This window comes from Podarcis vaucheri (genome assembly GCF_965113315.1).
Source record: "Podarcis vaucheri genome assembly, chromosome: 1".
Lineage (NCBI taxonomy): Eukaryota > Metazoa > Chordata > Lepidosauria > Squamata > Lacertidae > Podarcis > Podarcis vaucheri.
Genome location: NC_138759.1, coordinates 32,930,075 through 32,954,163, shown reverse-complemented (window position 1 = coordinate 32,954,163; position 24,089 = coordinate 32,930,075). Strand labels below are relative to the sequence as shown.

The following is a 24,089-nucleotide window of genomic DNA, read 5'->3' as shown; positions in this document are numbered from 1 at the left end:
AAAGATATTCATGAAGAAATAGCAAAAAGCCTCTCCTTCTCCTCCGCAAACCAAATTTATTTCACATTTTGTCCATTCTCTATTTTAAAAGCAACCAACTTCAAATGAGCCATGTATGCACTGAGAGGATTTGCATTACTACAGAAATGAAAATGCTGATGGGGAAGATTGGTTATTTTGCTCAATGACCACCAGGCTTTGATCTCCTTTTATAATTGATCATGAAGATTAGTAAGGATGATAATAATGGTTCTCATGTTGTGTTTTTCACCCATTGCCTTTGGCCTGAAATGCATATTTTGTTTGGGCAGCATTTATTCTGACATAGGCACATTTTGTGCTATGGTACTCTGACTTATCCCTTGTTTCCCTGAACATCAACTCAGCTGAGTTACTTGCTCTGTGGGCAAGCTCACCCAAGCCAGGATGCAGAGCAGAGACGGGGAACCTGTGGCTCTCCAGAGGTTGTTGAACTCCAACTCCCATCATTCCCGGCCAATGGTCATGCTGGCTGAGGCTGATGGGAGTTGGAGTCTAACAAGTTCTCCACTGCCGCAGTACAGGAATGGAAAGAATCAGCAATCTTTGCTTGCCTCACCCTCTCATCTCTCCAATGTCCCCAAGTTACATTAGAAAAAGATCGCAGCTATGCCCTTCATAGGGTGGTTTGTTTGCTGGCTGGCTGGCAACTACATTTGCTTTTGATATGCTAAATCTCTCCTTGCAGGAGCTTTTTATGCATTCTGAGTGATATTCCACACATGAAGTCCCATCTCACACTGTTATATGTGTAACCTGCGTCTCTTACATCTTACAGAGTGTGCAAAGCTCCTGTCCAAACAAGCTGAGAGGTAACAGATCATTCATTTAATGAGGGGCCTGTATACTTGATGAAGGTTCATCAACATATCTCCAGTATGCAATGCTTTTTGATGTTTCCAGAGGGAGAAGCAAAATTATGCATTTTGGGGGCAGGGGCCCACTTTGCCTCCATAGTCCAATTGCAAGCAATACTGCCTGCAGCTATTGGAATTTGCTATTTTTCATTTGTTTCCCCTGTTGATATACCTGGACAAATGTAGCTCACAGTCAGTGATCTCTGCAAATCAAAGCAGGTCCCCAACTGTCAGTGGGAGCATTAGCCATGCTGGGGACCCCTCTTGCAATGGTGTGAGCTGTTTCAATAAGATAATGAGAAATTAGCCAAGTGTTTATGAACAGATGCTCTTTCCTCTGAGAAAAGCAGGGCTTGTTTTGTTGTTTGAACAAATCTTTCACCTAAGCTGTTGCTAGCTGTGATGGTGCTGATTTGATGTGACGCACACCATTCATCTTCATAAAAGTTTTAAGCCCAAGAGAGACAAACGGAGGCTTGTTGTCACTTACTAGCGGCTCTGGTGAAACATGACAGATGAACATCATGTACCACCTCTTCCAGCCAGCGCATTCGTGGGAGTAGCAAAAAAACTCATTTACTTGGTTCAGAAGGTGACTGCCTTTTCCTTCTTCGCATCCCTCCTGAAAATCTCTCATACTACAAAATATACAGGAGATGGCCCAGCAATTAGATTTATTTTCAAAGTGTCTTCTCACACTAATGAGGCTTCTCGGAGATTGCTCATTTTGGACAATGCCCAAAGGAAAGTATGAACTTTGAGGTGCACATTTCCCATAAAACAATTCCTGGTTTGGGGACTTTTGATATGATGCTACTATTACCGTATTTTGCGCCCCATAGGACGCTCCGGCCCATAGGACGCACCTAGTTTTTTGGGGGGGAAATAAAGAAAAAAAAATTTCCCCCCCCAGGTGCGGGGCTGGAAGAACCAGGTCGGGGAACAGTGGGAAGGCACGCTCTGCCTCCCCGCTGTCCCCCGAGCTTGTGGGGCTGGCGATGGGGAGAAGTGCACCAGTCCCGGGATGGCAGGCAGCTCTGCGCAGCCACCGGGAGCGGGGCAGAGCTTAGCGCCCCGCTCTGGATGGCAGCGCAGAGCTGCGCTGGTCCCAGGACTGCAGGCAGCTCTGCGCGGCCACCGGGAGCGGGGCGGAGCTTCGCCCCCTGGCTCCCGTGGCCGCGCAACGCTGTACTGATCCCGGGACTGCAGGCAGCTCTGCGCAACCCTCGGAGCCGGTCTCCCGAGGGTTGCGCAGAGCTTCCTGAAGCCTGGAGAGCGAGAGGGGTCGGTGCACACCGACCCCCCTCGTTCTCCAGGCTTCAGCGAAAGCCTGCATTTGCCCCATAAGACGCAGGCACATTTCCCCTTCATTTTTGGAGGGGGAAAAGTGTGTCTTATGGGGCGAAAAATACGGTAATTACCAACATACAACACTCGAATAAATCACGGACTGCTATCCTTTTCTATGACATTTCCCCAGATAGACCCCCCATTATATTTATTTCTTAATTTTGTAAAAAAAAAAAATGTACTCAGCTTCTCCTAACCTCCTAATCCCTAAATTCAATGAAACTATAAAAACAATTTTAAATCAATAATCAAATGCAATACAATTAATAGCCGGGGGGGGGAGGGGGCAAGGCTGCAGGGTCTACTCAGTAGCCATGAGACATGTAAAAGAGGCAAAGTTTGCATCCTGTCTGAAAAAGAGAAATTGGCGTGGACATCGTTACCTTATGTGGGTCACAAAATAGAGATCAAAGGACGTTAGATGGGCTCATTTTTCCAGAGTGAAAAAAACCCTTGTTGAGAGTCCTATGTCTGCATACCAATCTGATACAATGGTCAGGGAGAAGGCTGCCCTCACAACCCACCAGAATACAGGACACAGACTGATGCCTGCTGGTGCCACAATGCCACCTCAGTAATAGAGCCAAAGTCAGAGCTAGCTGAGAGGGAGAGCAAGGTGACAGAAAGCACAGCTCCATTGTCATGAGGATGGAGACACTTTCAGGAACCCATAATGTGTAGCTCCAACAGGGGGTGTCATTTCTGTGAAGCCTGTAACGGGCAGCTTGTTAAGCCAGCCAGGCACCAGCCGGTGAATATCAGCGCAGACCTCTCTGGATGCACAAATTGTTGAAAGCTTGAGAAAAGATGAGGGCAACAGGTTCTTCCAGTCCCTGCCCTTTCAAGTCTAAGTCCTAGCTAAGGAGGGCAGGTATCGTGAGCTCTCCTCACCACCTCCCACACTACGGAATGGCTTTATCAGGTTCCCATGCAGCCGTGTGCAAGAATTTCGGTGTGCCTTGAATGTCCAAGTGGATGCATGTGGTGGTCATGGTAGGAATTACAGGACCAGAGGTCCTCCTCTAAGTTCTAAGTAGGCTTTTTGAGCGGAACGTTTTTAAGGATTCCTTCTCAGTTGTTTGGAGGAGAGCCCTACGCACCTCCATGCTAGACTTCCAACTGAAGATGCATACATTTCTACCCATTCACGTTCACTGTACAGTCTGAATGCCCAAATGACTACGGCAGGAAGAACAATTACTCTGGGCAGCAGCGGACATAAGATGCATCTGCTCAGGTGTACGAAAACTACAACCTGGGAGACAGGAGGCATCTTTCCCTGCTGGCCTGCTCTGCTGCTTTTAGCTGCCTTTATTTGTTCTGAATGATGTATTTTATTGCCTTACCATTGTGTATTTTATGATTTATTTTCTACTTGTCCAGGTATCCATATAGATGAAGGATGAGCCATAAATATTTGAAATAATAAATAAATAAAGTGAAACAACAGCTGCCGTACATCAGCCAGCATCTGCTATATGCCAGACTTGTGACCATCCACACACCTGTATCGGTGATGGGTGGGCTCGCATTTTTAAAAATTATAATTAATAAATAAAGTGGGGAGTGGGGGAAGGAAGAGCTGCCATACATCAGCCTGCCTCTGCAATAAACATTGCGGTATTTCCCTGTTCTGTCTCTCAAGCTGCAGGAAGTTTATGGCAGATATTTGGAGAAATTGCTTTGGTTAATTCAGGTAAGGAGGATGAGGAACCACAAGCAAGAGGCCATAGTGGTGTCTTTCTCTGCCTTGGTCAGACCATACCTGGAGTAAAGGTAAAGGTAAAGGGACCCCTGACCATTAGGTCCAGTCGTGGATGACTCTGGGGTTGCGGCGCTCATCTCGCTTTATTGGCTGAGGGAGCCGGCATACAGCTTCCGGGTCATGTGGCCAGCATGACTAAGCCGCTTCTGGTGAACCAGAGCAGCACATGGAAATGCCGTTTACCTTCCCGCCAGAGCGGTACCTATTTATCTACTTGCACTTTGATGTGCTTTCGAACTGCTAGGTTGGCAGGAGCAGGGGCTGAGCAACGGGAGCTCACCCCGTCGCGGGGATTCAAACCGTCAACCTTCTGATCGGCAAGTCCTAGGCTCTGTGGTTTAACCCACAGTGCCACCCGCGTCCCTTATACCTGGAGTACTGTGTCCAATTCTAGGCACCACAATTTAAGATGTTGACAAGCTGGAATGGGTGCAGAGGAGGGTAACAGAGATGAGCAAGGGGATGAAAACCAAGCCTTATGAGAAATGCTTGAGGGTGTTGGGTATGTTTAGCCTGGAAAAGAGGACACTAAAAGGAGATAAGATAGCCATCTTCAAATATCTCAAGGGCTGTCACATGGAAGAGGGAACAAGGTTGTTTTTGCCTTCTCTGGAGAGTAGGACTCAAAGCAATGGCTTCAAATGACAAGAAAGGAGATTATTTCTGAACTTTCTGACAGCAAGATCTGTTCAACAGTGGAACGGTCTCCCTCAGAAAGTTGTGGACTCTCCTTCATTGGAGGTTTCTAAGCAGAGGTTATTGGGATGCAGGTGGCACTGTGGTCTAAACCACTGAGCCTCGGGCTTGCCGAGCAGAAGGTTGGCGGTTTGAATCCCCGCGACGGGGTGAGCTCCTGTTACTCGGTTCCAGCTCCTGCCAACCTAGTAGTTCGAAAGCACATCAAAGTGCAAGTAGATAAATAGGTACCGCTATGGCGGGAAGGTAAACAGCATTTCTGTGTGCTGCTCTGGTTTTGCCAGAAGCGGCTTAGTCATGCTGGCCACATGACCCGGAAAAACTGTCTGTGGACAAACACCGGCTCCCTCGGCCTGTAAAGCGAGATGAGCGCCGCAACCCCAGAGTTGTCTGTGACTGGACTTAACTGTCAGGGGTCCTTTACCTTTAAGCAGAGGTTCTATGGTCATCTGTCATGGACAGCTGAGATTCCTGCATTGTAGGGAGTTGGGCTAGAAGACCCTTTGTGTCCCTTCCAACTCTATGATTCCATGATTCTATGGTCCCACACCTTCCCCACAAACCCCCTCAGTCCAGGATATCTGGGTTCAGCAGTCTCAGAAAAAGAGAGAATTCACAGTCCCTCTGGAGCAAAACAGAACACTATCCCTTTAACCTTCCTCCAGGAAGTTGGAGCCTAGGGCACACACATCAGTGCAGGATAGTTTAAACCCTCATTGCTAGTGAAACTATTTGTCATCAACCTGGTCTTGGGTGTTTCCAAATGTGGACAGTGTAGCAGCATCCAGAGCCCAAACATTGCTGTCCTGCTTTAAGCTGCAAATGTAAAAATTACTGTAGAAATTCATATTGCACAGCTTGAAGCAACTGGATGCATAAAAACTGACTCCTTTTGGAATAAAACATTGTCCAGACCCTGAAGTATTGTTCAAAGCTTTACTAACCTCAACCTCTTCAAAAACAGTTCCAAAATGTTCAAAATGATACATCCAAATAATTCCATAAGACATATGCCTGTCCAAGAGATAGGTTCATCTTCTTAGAAATAAAATGACTTATAATCACTGCTGACAAACATAGCTCTCTCACACACACAGGCTCCATGAGCCTGCATTTCAGCCCAAGGCTGTTTGCTCCTGGAGTGAATCATTTACACATCCTTCTCCCATAGAGCCTGGGGAAAACAAAGAAAACAGCCACCCCCCTTCCAAGATGCCAAATCTGCAACTGAATACCTTCATCACATGGTATAAAGCTAAACACTCAGTTTAAGAGCAGAGAACATCCCAGTTAATTATCAACTAGTTAGAGCAGAGGCCCCAGAACCCCACCATTCACCTTAGATAATAAACTTAGGGACACAAATATTTAGAGCTAATGGTTACTTAGGCCACAACTTTATTGATTACAGATGTGAGCGGTTTGGCTTAGGCATTTGGGTGAAGCCAGACTATATCCTGACTCTCCTGCCCGCCTGCAGGAAATCTCAAGGTGTCAACTACCAATAGGGGGAGCCCTATGATATACATTGATTAAGAGCTCCCCAAGGGTCACCAATGGGGTCATGGCATGACCCTATCCCACGCCCAGGCTTCAAAGAGGAACCACACCCCCGGATCTCTTTAACAGGATACCCTTAGCATGGCGGGGGAGGTGGAGGCAACAACCTCCCCTCCCATAACAAGGCTTAAAAAGGTAAAGGTAAAGGGACCCCTGATCATTAGGTCCAGTCATGGATGACTCTGGGGTTGCGGTGCTCATCTTGCTTTATTGGCCAAGGGAGCCAGCATACAGCTTCCGGGTCATGTGGCCAGCATGACTAAGCCGCTTCTGGCGATCAGAGCAGCGCATGGAAATGCCATTTACCTTCCCGCCGGAGTGGTACCTATTTATCCACTTGCACTTTGACGTGCTTTCGAACTGCTAGGTTGGCAGGAGCAGGGATGGAGCAACGGGAGCTCACCTCATTGCGGGGATTCGAACCGCCGACCTTCTGATAGGCAAGCCCTAGGCTCTGTGGTTTAACCCGCAGCACCACCCGCGTCCCTTATAACAAGGCTTACCCAGTGCCTAACCTTACAAAGACGATTGCTACAAGGTAGGCGAAAACCAAATGGGTGGTGCCAATTTGCCAAGTGGAAAAAATTCCTACCTGGCCCCAACAATAAGGCGGCCGATATTAGTCCATAGCAAGCCCAAAGTCAAGCAACACATAAAAAGAGGGTGGGTGGGTTGGGTGATCTGACGAAGGAAGCAAAAAGGCCGCCGCCCCAGCCGCCCCACGATTTAAATGGCAGCAGCCACACCCCTGGCTAACCTGATTGGTCAGCCAGGGGGTGTGATGTGGCTGGGAGTTCTGATGATGCGGGCGGCATCACTCCACCCCCTGCCAGGTCACAGGGAGGTCCTGGATGCCCGCCCGCAACTCCATCCCCCAGGGAAGAGTAGCCCTCTCAGTATGCTGCCATGGAAAATCCCCAATGTTAGCAATACGCATTGAGGCACTACCCATTTCAGAGTCAATTAAACAATTGTACTTAACAAAAACAACTGCTTCCAGACTTCTGAAATCCGAATAATATCCTGAAGTCAGGTGGGCATTCTCCCTTTTTCCAACATGTGATGGAAAGGGGTGGTTTTTATTTAGAGAATAGTCGCCGGGGGGGGGGAGAGGTTAAATACTCTCCTGCCCTCCCCACCCTGCTGCACTCCTGATCATGATCTCCACCCTTCCTCACCTCGCTTCAGGAAGGATGACAAGAAACAAATGCAAAGGGAAGGGTTAGCATGAGTAGGCAAACTAAGGCCTGGGGGCCGGATCTGGCCCAATCACCTTCTAAATCCGGCCCACGGACAGTCCGCATGTTTTTACATGGGTAGAATGTGTCCTTTTATTTAAAATGCATCTCTGGGTTATTTGTGGGGCCTAGGACTTCATTCATTCCCCCCCCCCAAAAAAATATAGTCCGGCCCCCCACTGAGGGACAGTGGACCGGCCCCCTGCTGAAAAAGTTTGCTCACCCCTGGGTTAAAGACTTAAAGTGATAGAGCTGATTGCTAGAGAGGAGAGGTGGAACTTATTGAAGGAAAAGGCTAGACTAGAGCAATCTAGTGAACAGCTAGGCCTGCCACACCCAACCTGGTGCCCTCCAACTATTTTGACTAGAAGCTCCATCAGCCTCAGCCAACAAGCTGAAATGGATGGGAGTTATAGTCCAGAATGTTTTGGGGAGGCGGAGCTGTAGGATGGGTCATCTGCACTGCTGCCCATTGATTTTTCAAAAAACACATACCGTATTTTTCGCCCTATAGGACGCACTTTTTCCCCTCCAAAAACGAAGGGGAAATCTGGGTGCGTCCTATGGGGGTCCCGCAGGGCTGTCTAGGCTGCAGATAGCAGCCTGCTTCCCGGCGCGAGGGGCACCCTGAAGCAGAGCGCCCCTCGCGCCGGGCAGATATCCGCAGCGTGGGGAGCCCTGCAGGAGTTCCCCGCAGGGCTCCCCATGCTGCGGATAGCAGCCTGCCACCCAGCGCGCGAGGCGCAGAGCATTGGCCAGCCCCACAAGCTTGGGGGACAGCAGGGAGGCGCAGTGCCACCATCCCGCTGTTCCTCAACCTGTTTTGGTTTCCCCGACCTGGTTTTGGGGGGGAAATAAAGGGAATTTTTTCTCCCTTTATTCCCCCCCAAAAAAACTAGGTGCGTCCTATGGGACGGAGCGTCCTATGGGACGAAAAATACGGTATTTCATTACAAAAACCAAAAACAAAGCAACAGTCCGAAAGCCAAGCAAGAAAACACAGGAGTGGGAAGTTTTGTTCACAATGTAATGGAGATGCCTTGTAAAAAGCAAGTCAACAAATGCCCCGTACAGAAGCAGCCTTTGTCTCAGGCTTCTGCAGTGCCCTGTCTGAGATGGTAGCATTGGACCTCTATTCTGTTCCACTCCTGACTGGTCTACCTGCCTGAAGAGACCTAAGCTTGCAGCCAATCCCTGATCAGAGCTGCAGGTGCTTCCCAGCCTGCTCCTGGGTAGGAGCTTCAACTTCAGGCTCCAGTTGTGGACTGAATACCTGCATGCCCTCACTAAACACACACACACACACGGCCATGTAATGATTTCTTCCTATCTTGGAATTGCCACATTGACAATTTAAAACCAACATGATTGATTTGAGGTGCGTGCGTGTGTTTTGTTTGCCTTCCGGCCACTTTTTTCATAACCCCAGCATTAGGCATTGGACAATTTAAATTTGCATACAAATTAAATTAAATCTTTTAAATTAATTAATATATGTAAATGGGCAATAACTGGAGGCTTTCCCTGAGAGGACTGGCAACACTAATCATAGTTGCAGTGTTCCTCTGCAAATTATTCTAATGGCTAGCAGGGGAGAATGTTCCTGCTTGCCAAGTTCCAGTTTTAATTCAAATAAGATCGTGCACTGTATGTATGCCCATTTATTTCTATTTAGAGTCATTGTTCTTCCCACGGCAGACACTCAGAATCCCTGAAAAGTCCCCAACACAGTGAAAATAGATAAGGCTCTTTCTTTTCCAACTTGGCTGCTAAATAAGGCAGGTTTGTTTCTTCCCATGAAGTTTTCTACCTTTATAAGTTATCAGTCTTTCCTAGGACCATGATTAGAATGACAGGTCACCTGCAGAATGTCAGTGTTTTGCAGGAGGAATTCAAGTACATACCAGCTAGTCAGGTTGGTACAATTAAAGTGGATACAGAGAAGTATATTTTCAGAACCCATCCTATTTTTTGAGCTTGTTTTTTTTATTGTAAGTTTTAAAAATGTTCTTAAAGGTATTTAAAATTGTTGTAACATGCCTTTGGACCTTGGGCTGAAGGGCAGGTAAAACAACAACAACAACAACAACAACAACAACAACAACAACAACAACAACACATAATATTATTATTAAAGTGGTCTGTTGCCCTAGCAGAACAGAGCTGTTGTGGACTTTTTGCTGTTAGGAAAGTGATTGGGAAACGAAGTGAAATGTGTCGGACAGGGCAAGCCCTATCATGAGGCAAAGTGAGGCAGCTGCCTCAGGTGACAAATTTTGAGGGGTGGAAAGTGGCTAGAAAGGTGTGCCACGTGGTCTGCCCTGCAGCCCCTAAGCTAGCTTTCTGCCCTAGCAGAGCTGGCACATCAGTGAGGCAACTTGTGGCAACCCACCTTGTGTGGCATGCTTTATGGGGGGCAGGAGAGTCCCATATAAAGTGGCTTCTGACAAGCCACCAACTTTCTCCAGGCTGCCTGTCGTGGTTCACCTGTAAAACCACCGCAGCAAGGGTCTGATTTCATCTCCCTTCACCAGTCAACCTTAGACAACAGCTTGGGATTTGTTATGCTGGGGCTTGTGCTCCAAAGCGTGAGGATGCTACCGTTATCTGGAGCTGACAGGCCATCACAAAAACACTACTGTCAAACTGACAAAGCCGCCATAAACATGCCTCCCAACTCTTGCTTGCCTGGAAACTGCAGCAGCAGCAAGGCGAGAAGCGTTGCACTTCAGAGAGTCAAGCATAGCAAAGATCTGAAGAACACAAACTCTTTGTCAAGGAATGCTGTGGAGAAAACAGGAACCTGCCATTTTCCACTGTCATTTTAACCTGTTTGTTTTTCAACTGAGTCTTGTCCCTTTGCCAATGGTCTGTAAGATATCTTTTTTTAGGAAAGTCCATGCATAGAGGAATGGCAGAGCTTCCCTAGCCTGGTAGCTTCCAGATGTTTTGGACAAATAGTTCCATCTGCCCCAGCCAGCAGGACCAGTTGCCAGAGATGTTTAAGGTTTCACAAGAGGGTGAATGTAATATGGATTTTCTCACTGCTTTCCCTCTTGATACTCATTAAGAACGTGCAGTGTGTACCTTTGCCAGGTCTTCATTTTGTAGCCAGCACAGCGACTGATTTAAATAGACTTCTTTGGATTGTCTTTTCTTATTTTAAAGCAGGTATGGACAATGTGTGGTTCTCCAGATATTGTTGGACTCCCATCATCCCTAGCTAGGCTTTACAATGGTCAAGGGTGATAGGAATTGTTGTTGTTTAGTCGTTTAGTCGTGTCCGACTCTTCGTGACCCCATGGACCAGAGCACGCCAGGCACTTCTGTCCTCCACTGCCTCCCGCAGTTTGATCAAACTCATGCTAGTAGCTTCAAGAACACCATCCAACCATCTCATTCTCTGTCGTCCCCTTCTCCTTGTGCCCTCCATCTTTCCCAACATCAGGGTCTTTTCCAGGGAGTCCTCTCTTCTCATGAGGTGGCCAAAGTATTGGAGCCTCAGCTTCACGATCTGTCCTTCCAGTGAGCACTCAGGGCTGATTTCCTTCAGAATGGAGAGGTTTGATCTTCTTGCAGTCCATGGGACTCTCAAGAGTCTCCTCCAGCACCATAATTCAAAAGCATCAATTCTTCGGCGATCAGCCTTCTTTATGGTCCAGCTCTCACTTCCATACATCACTACTGGGAAAACCATGGCTTTTACTATACGGACCTTTGTTGGCAAGGTGATGTCTCTGCTTTTTAAGATGTTGTCTAGGTTTGCCATCGCCTTTCTCCCAAGGAGCAGGCGTCTTTTAATTTCGTGACTGCTGTCACCATCTGCAGTGATCATGGAGCCCAAGAAAGTAAAATCTCTCACTGCCTCCATTTCTTCCCCATCTATTTGCCAGGAGGTGATGGGCCCAGTGGCCATGATCTTCGTTTTTTTGATGTTGAGCTTCAGACCATATTTTGCGCTCTCCTCTTTCACCCTCATTAAAAGGTTCTTTAATTCCTCTTCACTTTCTGCCATCAAGGTTGTGTCATCTGCATATCTGAGGTTGTTGATATTTCTTCCGGCAATCTTAATTCCGGCTTGGGATTCATCCAGCCCAGCCTTTCGCATGATGAATTCTGCATATAAGTTAAATAAGCAGGGAGACAATATACAGCCTTGCCGTACTCCTTTCCCAATTTGGAACCAATCAGTTGTTCCATATCCAGTTCTAACTGTAGCTTCTTGTCCCACATAGAGATTTCGCAGGAGACAGATGAGGTGATCAGGCACTCCCATTTCTTTAAGAACTTGCCATAGTTTGCTGTGGTCAACACAGTCAAAGGCTTTTGCATAGTCAATGAAGCAGAAGTAGATGTCTTTCTGGAACTCTCTGGCTTTCTCCATAATCCAGCGCATGTTTGCAATTTGGTCTCTGGTTCCTCTGCCTCTTCTAAATCCAGCTTGCACTTCTGGGAGTTCTCGGTCCACATACTGCTTGAGCCTTCCTTGTAGAATTTTAAGCATAACCTTGCTAGCATGTGAAATGAGTGAAATTGTGCGGTAGTTGGAGCATTCTTTGGCACTGCCCTTCTTTGGGATTGGGATGTAGACTGATCTTCTCCAATCCTCTGGCCACTGCTGAGTTTTCCAAACTTGCTGGCATATTGAGTGTAGCACCTTAACAGCATCATCTTTTAAAATTTTAAATAGTTCAGCTGGAATACCATCACTTCCACTGGCCTTGTTATTTGCAGTGCTTTCTAAGGCCCATTTGACTTCACTCTCCAGGATGTCTGGCTCAAGGTCAGCAACCACACTACCTGGGGTGTACGAGACATCCATATCTTTCTGGTATAATTCCTCTGTGTATTCTTGCCACCTCTTCTTGATGTCTTCTGCTTCAGTTAGATCTTTACCACTTTTGTCCTTTATTATGGTAATCTTTGTACGAAATGTTCCTTTCATATTTCCGATTTTCTTGAACAGATCTCTGGTTCTTCCCATTCTGTTGTTTTCCTCTATTTCTTTGCATTGCTCGTTTAAGAAGGCCTTCTTGTCTCTCCTTGCTGTTCTTTGGAAATCTGCATTCAATTTCCTGTATCTTTCACTATCTCCCTTGCATTTTGCTTGCCTTCTCTCCTCCGCTATTTGTAAGGCCTCGTTGGACAGCCACTTTGCTTTCTTGCATTTCTTTTTCATTGGGATGGTTTTAGTTGCTGCCTCCTGTATAATGTTGCGAGCCTCCATCCATAGTTCTTCAGGCACTCTGTCCAGCAAATCTAAATCCTTCTTTGAGTTCTTCAAGCCCCTTCGCCACGGCAAGGCAGTGATCCATGAAGGGGGTGATAGGAATTAAAGTCCCACAAAATCTATAAGGCCACAGTTTCCCCCTTCCTGCTTTTAACTATGCTTTTCCTTTCTCTGACTCTTGTTGGTAAAGAAGAAATGGATAGATTTCTACGAACCACACATTTTTCTTGGGTACAGAACACATTGCTGCAGTTTCATGCTAGGAAAATGCAAAAACCCTGCAACAGATGGGCGACCATATAAAGAAATATCATGAGGGATATACACAACAAAGGAGATGGGGAGGGTAAGGTTATCTATGGCTGCTAGTCATCATGGTTATGTTCTGCCTCCATAGCTTGAGGCAGTAATGTCTCTGAATACCAGTTGCTGGAAAACCAGAGGAAGGGAGAGTGCTGTTGTGCACTGGTCCTCCTTGTAGGTTTCCCACAAGCATTATGGTGACCACTGTGCGAACAGGAAGCCAACACGGTTGCTCGTCCCTATATCAAAAATACATCTGCACAGTCTTTTCACAGTTCATTCCTTTGCCATTTTTTAAAAGTCACATGCTGTCATGTTATCCATGTCCGTCTGCATAGTCAGAACCCTCTAAATATGTTTTGTGAACAGTTACAAATAGCTTCATTCCCCCCCTCCAATTCTGAATTATTACACAGCCACCTGTGCAGGCATGAGATAAACAAAGCCATTTTTAAAATTATTTTTTTTTTAAAGGTATTTAAAGGGGAGGCTAATTAACTCTACAAATGCTGGTAAATAGACCAAAGAGACATTTCACTAACATTTTTAGTCCTTAGCTCTCATATTTAGTAGAAGTTGCCCCTCCCTGCCAAAATATGAAAGGGGCAGGAAATGACATATGACCCTTTCTACAAGATAGTCAAAGTCTCATCACAGGAACTGGGCTTCAGCAACCCAAAATTAGATTTTTGCTCAATCGAACGTTCCCTCTGAGCAATTGTCAGCAGTGCTTGTCAGAAAGGAAAAATGCTCCGACTCCATGAGACTGCAGTCCTCAAACCAAATCCTCTGAAACGGAGCCAGTGGTTTCATTGGAACTACTTTGGATTAAGTGATTTGATGGTTGAAGACCATACCATTCTGTCAGTAGTCTTGGAGGATAACCTTCTGTGACTGAAACAAACACCAGCTCCCTTAGGAGAAAAATAAAACAATCTTTCTAACGAAGTTACCTAAAGTCAAATCCAAACTCCATTAGCAGCTGTGAGTAATATATTGTTTGGGCAATTGCTGCAGAATAACTGCACAGCTCTGAATTCATGTTTAAATGATACCCATTCTCTCTTTGTTTAACATTGACCAAAACTAGTGATTTTAGGGTAAATGGCAGCCGACACAGACCTATGGCATCCCCTGTGCATGACATCAAGTATCATGAGTGTGGGGCAGTCTCTCTCTCTCTCTCTCTCTCTCTCTCTCTCTCTCTCTCTCTCTCTCTCTGTGTGTGTGTGTGTAAGGTTTTGCAAACACTGCCAGGGTGCTGTGGTTTTCCTGTTTTTCCCCATGGGAGTGAATGGGAGCCATGTATTTACAGAGGAGAGACACGGGTGGTATATTCAGTAATATTAGTCCAGAGGAAAATGGGTAATTTCAATTATGTGCTAGATGACAACATAAGCATGAAAGGGGGTTGGAATATTATTTATTTATTTATTGAATTTATATACTGTGGTTCGAAGAAGAAGAGGAGAAGGAGGAGGAAAGTTTGCTGCTCATCTGACTGGGTTGCCCCAGCCACTCTGGTCCACTTCCAACAGAATATAAAAACACAGTAAAATATCAAACATTAAAAACTTCCCTATACAGTGGTACCTCTGGTTATGTACTTAATTTGTTCCGGAGGTCCGTTCTTAACCTGAAACTGTTCTTAACCTGAAGCACCACTTTAACTAATGGGGCCTCCTGCTGCTGCCACACCGCTGCCGCACAATTTCTGTTCTCATCCTGAAGCAAAGTTCTTAACCCGAGGTACTATTTCTGGGTTAGCAGAGTCTGTAACCTGTAGCGTATGTAACCTGAAGCGTATGTAACCCGAGGTACCACTGTACAGGGCTGCTTTCAGATATCTTTGGAATGTCATACAGCTGTTCATCTCCTTGACATCTGAAGGGAGGGCGTTCCGCAGAGCGGGCGCCACTACCAAGAAGGCCCTCTGCCTTGTTCCCTGTAATTTCTCTTCTCACAGTGAGGGAACCACCAGAAGGCCCTCAGAGCTGGACCTCAGTATGCAGGCTGAACAATGGGTGGGGAGCCGCTCCTTCAGATATATAGAATTAAGGTTCCAACTAAATGTGAAAATGTTCATTTGTCTGGGGTGCCAATTGATTGTACAGCTTTAAATCAACAAACTAGGATCACATTCACACCATACATTTAATGCACTATGGCACCATTTTAAACAGTCACCACTTCACCTAGATAATTCTGGGAATCGTGGTTTGAGGGTGCCAACAGCTGTCAGGAGGCTCCTATTCCCCTCACAGAGCTACGATTCTTGGAGTGGTTTAACCATCAATCCACCTTCCCAGGGATCTTTCATTGTCAACACACAACCCCCCACTCTGTGAATGCAACCAGAAAAAGGTTTCCCATTCATGTTTTGGGGGATGCAACCCTGAGTTATTATGTAAGACAGAGGGAGCAAGTCCTACAAATACGCTTTTTTTTTTTTTAGCCTAAAAAACTGAAGAAAATATTTCTTAAGGGAACTTTATTATTCTCCTATTCTTGTGACCCTGGGAATATGGGCGGGGGGGGGGTGAGGGAGAAGGGAAGGCCCTGTTGACTGTTACAAGTCTATTTTACTGAAAATCAGCCTGGGTGATAATGCTCCACAGTAAAATGTTTCTGTTTTGTGGAAGTGCCTCAACTCTCCATCTTGAGGGATGCTTCCAGAAAGGGGTGTTTTGTTAGATGGGTGTTCCTCATGCATGCAGATTTTTCACATTGGCATCAAAATGCCAGCCCATATCCCTACCCCCACCCCATTTAATCTGGATTTACTTTTGCGGGGGTGGGTGGTGGGTGGGGTGAATCTGTTAAGTTTGTCCATTACTTGTTTGCAACATCTGAATGAGCACCTGAGGTCGGAGAGGGACCCACTGCTCACTGGCTTATAGTCAAATGAGATTTCTTAGCCTATCACTTCCTCCACTATCCAGTAGAGAGTGCTAGTGGATTGTGGACTCTCCTTATTGCAACTAGAGGGACAAATTCACTTGGAGAGTCCTGCTAAGTCCTTATTATTAATTTGGCAACCCACCACAATTTGAGCAACCGCACGAGGCTGTCTCCTTTGCATGCTGTCTCATGACCATTTCCTTTCCATCCTTTTGATGGCCACACTGTTCTCCAGGGTCTAAGTATCTCAAGCCATTGGCAGTCGGAAACCTTCTATGTCCCCAGTTAAGATAACTCAGCCAGTCACTGCCATTTGCCTCACCAGCACCACCCTGAAATCTCTCATGTAGCATATTAGATTAATGAAATTTGTAGGGATCACTTGATCCAGCGAATCACTAGGTGTAGGGGTCCGAGCACAAATGGAAAGGGACAACTCTTCCTCTTCTGATGATGATATGTTGGGGCAGCAACATCAGTATCAGCAACTTTTCCATGAGCCACCACACAGCTCCAGCACAGCAAGGTGGGATAAGGCCAACTCTCCATCTTACATCATATGCTGTTCATTGCCCAGAAGCAGGATATAGTAGCAACATCCATACACTGCTGTTCCCTAGTAGTGTGAAGAATATACTCCACATAATGCATTTGCTCTGTGTGCCTTGGCACTGCAGTTGCACGAGTTGCTGTTTATACAGCAGCAGCCACTGCCAGTGCAGATCTAAAGGTAAAGGTAAAGGTACCCCTGCCCGTATGGGCCAGTCGTGTCCGACTCTAGGGTTGTGCGCCCATCTCACTTAAGAGGCCGGGGGCCAGCGCTGTCCGCAGACACTTCCGGGTCACGTGGCCAGCGTGACAAGCTGCATCTGGCGAACCAGCGCAGCACACGGAAACGCCGTTTACCTTCCCGCTGTAAGCGGTCCCTATTTATCTACTTGCACCCGGGAGTGCTTTCGAACTGCTAGGTTGGCAGGCGCTGGGACCGAGCAACGGGAGCACACCCCGCCGCAGGGATTCGAACCGCCGACCTGACGATTGGCAAGTCCTAGGCGCTGAGGTTTTACCCACAGCGCCACCCGCGTCCCCTAGTGCAGATCTAGGACTGGACTAAAAGATTTGTTGTTGCTTCACAAATTTAATTGCATTATTAGAAAGCAAGAAATTATTTCCAGAACTGGTATGGTTGGAGATGCATAAGACACAGAAATAGGGGAGGAGGAGATCCTTGGCTTGAGGGCTTGGCAAAAAGCGCTGGAGGATAGAGCAAAAGGTATATGATACCTTGTTCTGACTTTCTCCACCAGAGATTTGATGGATCTTCAGAGATCTGGCCAAGCCCTGCCTCTAATCCTTTGGCGTCAGATAGCTAAAAACAGATCAGGTTCACTTTGCAATAAAAATAAAACCATCGTTGTGAAGTGCTGGCAATATAACTTGCCTTTTTCAGTTGTTCCAAGTCCTTACTGAAAGATGGGGGGGGTGATTTATTAAGTGGAAGGATGTTGGGGAAGTCAGGCACGAGGCCTGTGGGTGTAGCACAGAAGAATCCTACAGCGTGCAAAGCAATTTCAGCAGCACAGAGAAGCTTATGATGACATCTTTTCCCACATCGCTCACTGGGTTGCCAGAGTGACACAAATAGCCAAGCACATGAAAGGACAGGGAAGGTGAGGAGGACTCTTGCTATCTTCTCAGCCAGGAGGTTTACATCTCACTAGAGGTTAGCATCCTTCTGACACAGAGCAAGGGTGCTGCGTTAAGAGGATTAGAAATGTAATATAAGGCAAAAAGGAAGTGAGGCTGATTTGCCTGCTTGAAACACTAATGAGTTCTTAAGTCTCCAGTGGCTAATAACACTGTCCCCAATTCTATCTTTAGCCTTGCTTGAAGTGGGGCTGAAAAGAGGAGAGATGGTCGATGCCACTGAAAGTCAAAGCTGGAGAAACCCCAAGTAAGACGACTGAAAGACATGCAACTCCTGTTTTGGATTCATCATTGGGTATCATTCTTAGAATGCTTATGGTAAGCCAGTGAATTGCAGGGAGATTCATTCCAGATATCTCCTCCCTGAAACACTGGCTTTCAAAAAGTTGATTGTAAAAGCCAGGCACACTTTACTCAAAATATTAAGTGAATAAGGGAAGCAAAAGAGAAAGACTTGTTCATAATGAAAGAGAACCAATATTCTATACTATTTTCTGTAATCCGCTTAGAGATACAGTACTTTGTTTAAGCAGTATATACATCCTGCTAAATAAATAAATACATGGGAACCAATTTATAAGCAACGAGAATTAAGTATTGAAAATATTGTGGATTTGGAGATATATAAATGAGGAACTCTAGTGGATTTCATAGTAGTTCTCGAAAAAGGCATTAAAATAATAGAACTGTAGAATTGGGGCATTCCTCTGGCCTCCATTTAACCCATTTGTTTTAACCACATGCCTTCCTTTCTCTTTGCTCTTGCCCTCCTCTTGCAGCGGAGGTTCACAGCACAGGAGTTCACAAGCATCTAGAAATATAGGCCTGGAATTCATAACTTACGAGTGATTTCCATTCTCTGGTTTTGCCCTGTTAGCAGACAGGCTGATGAGAACCAAGGTTGAAATCTTGGGAATATATCCTCAGCAAATCTTAAGACATCTCCATAATATGTGATGTCCTTAAAAATCTTCCTGGAAGCACCTTCGTTTATCATCTCTGTGTTATTTTGATGAGGTCATCTGGTTTGGGCAAGGATCGAGCCATCCTGAAGAGGTCTCTCGTGATCTTACCAGCCCTTTCTCTCATCCCCGTTTATTCAAGTCCCTGGTGGTGCTTAAGCCCAGCCTCTGATGTGACTAGTTAGCCATTCGAGCTTTGATTTGAAATGGGCTCTCTGACTCGTTCCAAAGAATTAAGTGCTCAAGGCGAGTTATCTAGCTAATAGGTTATGCGTTTGGTGCGAAGGCAGGTGCCGCAACTCCTTCCATTGCCAGCTTGTTCCTGACTCTAATAGGTTTGCCCAGCCCTGCTCTGTCAGCTGCCCCTCCCAGACCGCACTTTCACTTACCCTTATTGGAAAAAATAATTGGATGGATTGAAGCGCGGCACCATTTTACTTAACAGATAAGAAATTTCATATCTTCCCTGATTAGAGGCCGTGAGATACCATGCTCTCCATAGCCAGCAGCTGAGGCAATTTCATTTCACTTCTGCTGATATGTGGAGAAAGTTGGTGGACTGCGCACAGCAACCCTGTTGCTTTAATATCCTTCCCTATAAGTTGACACCATCCAAAACAACAGACGCCCATATGTCAGTCATCTCTCTTTGCCTCAGCAGGAACCTCTCTGGTGGAGATTTACCGTATTTTTTGCACCATAACACTCACTTTTTCCCTCCTAAAAAGTATGGGGAAATGTCTGTGCGTGTTATGGAGGGAATGCCTACGGGTGGCATGCCTACGAATTTTCCTCCTCTAAAAACTACGTGCGTGTTATGGTCGGGTGCATGTTATAGAGCGAAAAATACGGTAACTTTGATACAATCACACCGCCTTCCCTTGTTACTCTGACACTCCTAGCTCTGTTGTTGTTATTAGGAAAGTGCAGACATTACTCGTGTGTAGGCCAAATGGGCGCACAGTAGGAAAGTGGCTTCATGCCCACAGTCTACTTTCGGCAAAAGTTGCTGGTCAATTCCGGAGTCCATGGGGTGGATGTGTAATACTTCGGTAATAATAATAAACAACAATAATATGCCACCCATCTGACTGGGTTGCCCCAGCCACTCTGGGCAGCTCCCAACAGAATATTAAAAACAATAAAACATCAAACATTAAAAACTTCCCTGAAGAAGAACTGTGAAGTATTTATTTATTTAAACCATTTCTGAGCAGCTTTTTGTCAGCGCAGGTTCTCCTTACAATAAAGATTTATTGTTCTCTTCCAATGAATGGTATAATAAATGTGAAGACCAATGTTCATAAGGGATCACAAATTATTGCTACATTGGAGCATGCTGCGCCGGAGAAGTAAATTTAGAGCACGGTCATATGCATGTCTACTCAAAAATTCATACTCTCAGGTAAGTGGGCTCTCGGAATCAGTGGCGTAGCGTGGGTTGTCAGCACCCGGGGCAAGGCAAGTAATTTGCGCCCCCTAACCCGTGGATTTGCGCCCCCTAACCTGTGGATTTGCGCCCCCTAACCCTAACCCCCAGATGTTGCGCCCAGTGCGGCCGCCCCCCCTGCATCCCCCACGCTACGCCACTGCTCGGAATCTCACTTTGAAAATGCAAAAAACAGCAGTGCAGTCTCCGGCATCAATCATTTTAACTAACACAAGGAAAGGTTCTGAGTACTGTATAGCACAAATAGTGCCTGCATATTTTTAAGTATTACTGATAAGTTTTGAGGCAGTACATTTCAAGTTGCGAAATGCAGTTCTTTTAACCCCTGCTTTAAAAAACCCAAATCAGCAGTTTCTATAATTAGCCATAGGGTTAGCACAGTGAAAAAAAATCCAAATTATTATAGATTGCAAAACAGTCAACATCTGAGCTGGAGAATGTGCTTGAAAATAGTTTTGCCTCTATTTGGAATCAGTAGCACACAAAATTAAGACTGGTAGGTTTGCAAGAAAAATCCACAAGATTTGTGTTGATGCGTAAAAACATGGAGAAGGGCACAAACTGTGCCCTCCCTAAAAGAGGGCACGTGTTGCGGTGAGACCTGGAGACCAATCCCCTGTGTTGTGGGTGGGTAATAGTGGTCAGCCACAACACCCGATTGGTAGGTCCCTAGATGTTGGGTTCAATCTGGCCAATGGGGCGCAGTCCAAACAGATCGAGGGACCTATATAGACTCATGCACATGACCCAGAGCTTCCTCTTTCGACGCGTGCATTGAGAACACCTGCCCACCTCTCCCTATATTTAGGGCTTTTCGCGACTGACCTTGCTATGCCATTGTGTGTCATCTGTCGTTAGGACTGGGGCACAGCAGGAATTTGCCCCACTTGGCTGATTGGCTGTTGCCATTTGGGTTTCCGCCTGCCGCGTAGCAAATCGTCACAACTCGTAAGGTTGCGGATAGCCACTGGTTCATGTGATAGGGGTGGGAGAAGGGTCTCACCATCTCTATGTGAAGGGTATTCTGTTAAAGGAATCCAGGGACTCAACTGGTTTGGTCAACCCCCAAGAGGGCACAAACTTGACATCCAAGCTAGAGTTGGTGAAATTGCAGCATTACATAGAGTGTTTCACGTATTACACAAGACAAACCTAGATGCTGAAGTCGTCATGAGTATATTTGCATGTCAGGTTTTGCAAACAAATTTGTTCCATTTCAGGAGCACTTTTAAAATGTCTTTGGCGTTGAAAAAATAATATGTGAAAAGGTGTAAAGATATGGAGAAACGTTCCAAAATTTATGGAATAGCTTATGAGTGCTTATAATATGCTTTCCTTGTTCTTGCATTACAGAGAAACAAGCCCACATGCCAGGCTTCCTGTGGTGTTATTGTCACTTTGCTAGCGTTACTAGAACTTGTTATGGAAAATAATTGAAGCACCAAATAACATTCCCCTACAAGGAGATGCCAAGAGATGATTTAAAAGGCTACCAGGTTTGTGATAGTCACTTGAAAGTTCTGCTCATTCCAGTTCTCTGCCACATACATGCCATACCAGCTACCGTATTTTTCGCTCTATAACACGCACCCGACCATAACACGCACGTAGTTTTTAGAGGAGGAAAATCCGTAGGCATGCCACCCGTAGGCATTGCCTCCATAACACACAGACATTTCCCCTTACTTTCTAGGAGGAAAAAAGTGAGTGTTATGGTGCAAAAAATACAGTATATGTTTAATCTTTTAATCTTTTTGCTTGCCCCTGCAAATTTCATTTTCAAGCATTTAGACTGACATGCAAAACATTCTGTTCTGTGCACGGTGCCAATTGTATTTTCAAGGCCTTCTTCATGAGCTGCTTGGTGTCTAGTGCTGGAGCGACTCAGACCTGAGTTTCGGTGCTCATGACAGAATTTCATCCTGCTCATATACAAAAATGATGTTGGGTTTTTCCAAATCAATAACTTCACCTTCTAAAATTTTCCAGAAGAGCCTGTAACGGTTTTTAATCTATTCTAAATGTCAGAACAAACAACAACTCTTCACAAAGCCTTCGCTAGCTGGAGGCAAAGAGATGAGGAAGCATCACTTCCAGGCCTCATCCAACGGCCTGTCTATCATTTGCCCTGCATCAGGTTTCACATTTTCAAACTTTGCTCAAGTACACAATGGGAGGGAGGGGCAGGGCCGGATTTAGGTTCGATGAGGCCCTGAGCTACTGAAGGTAATGGGACCCTTTATATATCCAGCTGTCCTTTGTCATCAACAAATTATTGCTGTTTTTTTGTGTTGAATATATGCTATATGGTAATTTCTGGACCTAATAGGTATCTAAAGCCATTTGCACATAACAAAATATGTATTTTATCAAAGTAATTGTTGAACTGAAACCAATGATATTTTAGGGAGCAGGCTAGCAGGTAGGGTCCATTACTTACATCATAGGAGCCTACACAACACAAAATACTGTTGCTGTATGTAGGTTTCATTTTATAGGTTTTTCATATTTTGGAAATGTACATCCAGGTGGTGTTTTTTTCCTTTAAATTTTTTTGGGGCCCCCATGAGAGTGAGGCCCTAAGCTATAGCTTGTTTAGCTTATACGTAAATCCAGCACTGGGTGGGGGAGAAGGGCTTACTTAACATGCATAACATGCCACCTGTGTCGCCCAGTCAAATTTTTCTCTGCAGCCTAACCTACATACAGCCATTTAACTGCAAGGAATCATTTATATCTTATTTCCACACTGTGTGTGAGGAGAGCAAAGAATTGAAACAGGGGGTCAGGTATGGCAGGGGAGGATATTAGCCACTGTAGATGTTTCAAGTGGTGTTCATTATCATTAAGGATCAAGGAGGAGTATACTAAAACAAGAAACTTTATTTAAGCAAGCTTCCTTTCCACTGATCACTCTCTCTGACCCCCCCCATACTGTTGCACACCAACCCAATCTCCAAGTAATTTTGTTGTCCCCGAGAGGGGGCAATGACAATAAAGATATTATTATTATTTTTATTAAGTGGTGCAAGATTCCAGTGGTTCCGGGCACTTATTCAGGATTTGTGTTTCCTTTTGGAATGAGAAACAGCAGAGACTCTGGTGTCTTTATGATCAGTGGTTTATACAGTGGTGCCCCGCAAGACGAATGCCTTGCAAGATGGAAAACTCGCTAGACGAAAGAGTTTTCCGTTTTGGAGGTGCTTCGCAAAACAAATTTCCTATGGGCTTGCTTTGCAAGACAACAATGTCTTGCGAGTTCCTGCTGGTTTTCCCCCCCCCCCTTTTCTAAGCCGCTAAGCTGCTTATCAGCTGATCCGATCAGCAGATAAGCCACTAAAAGCCGCTAATAGCGCTAATAGCGCTAATCCGCTAATCCGTCAATAGGCTTGCTTCGCAAGACGAAAAAACCACTAGACGAAGAGAATCACAGAACGGATTCTTTTCGTCTTGCGAGGCACCACTGTATTCACTTATATAATAATAGATTCATAGAATTGTAGAGTTGGAAGGGACCCCAAGGGTCATCTAGTCCAACCCCCTGCAATGCAGGAATTTCAGCTAAAGTATCCGGAACAGATGGCCACCCAAACTCTGCTTTAAAATCTCCAAGGAAGGAGAGCCCACAACCTCCCGAGGGCGATGGTACCAGGGTCAAACAGCTCTTATTGTCAGAAAGTTCTTCCTGGTGTTTAGCCTGAATCTCCTTTCTTGTCACTTGAAGACACTGGTTCGAGTCCTACCATCCAGAACAGGAGAAAACAAGCTTGCTCCATCTTCTATGTGACAGCCCTTGAGATATTTGAAGATGGCTACCATATCTCCTCAGTCTCCTCTTTTCCAGCTCTGAATTCTGAACATCATGCAGGCCCCATGGCATTGTCTTCTGTTGGCTTTATTAGAAGGCATCGAACTCCAAACACATACTCTCCAACCCTTCTCCGATGAAAATAGGGATGACTTACCATACACTCCAGGGACGCAGGTGGTGCTGTGGGTTAAACCACAGAGCCCAGGACTTGCTGATCAGA

At 45.7% G+C, this 24,089-nt stretch overlaps 2 long non-coding RNA genes across 2 annotated transcripts in view; both read left to right on the top strand.

Moving 5' to 3' along the window:
* LOC309538775 overlaps window positions 1–24,089 on the top strand; it is a 247,682-nt gene that overhangs the window by 144,269 nt on the left and 79,324 nt on the right. The window lies entirely within an intron of this gene.
* Window positions 20,468–24,006, top strand: LOC309526909. Its single transcript, XR_014217021.1, has 3 exons — window positions 20,468–20,554; window positions 21,412–21,554; window positions 23,783–24,006. It is a non-coding gene; the product is annotated as an uncharacterized lncRNA (long non-coding RNA).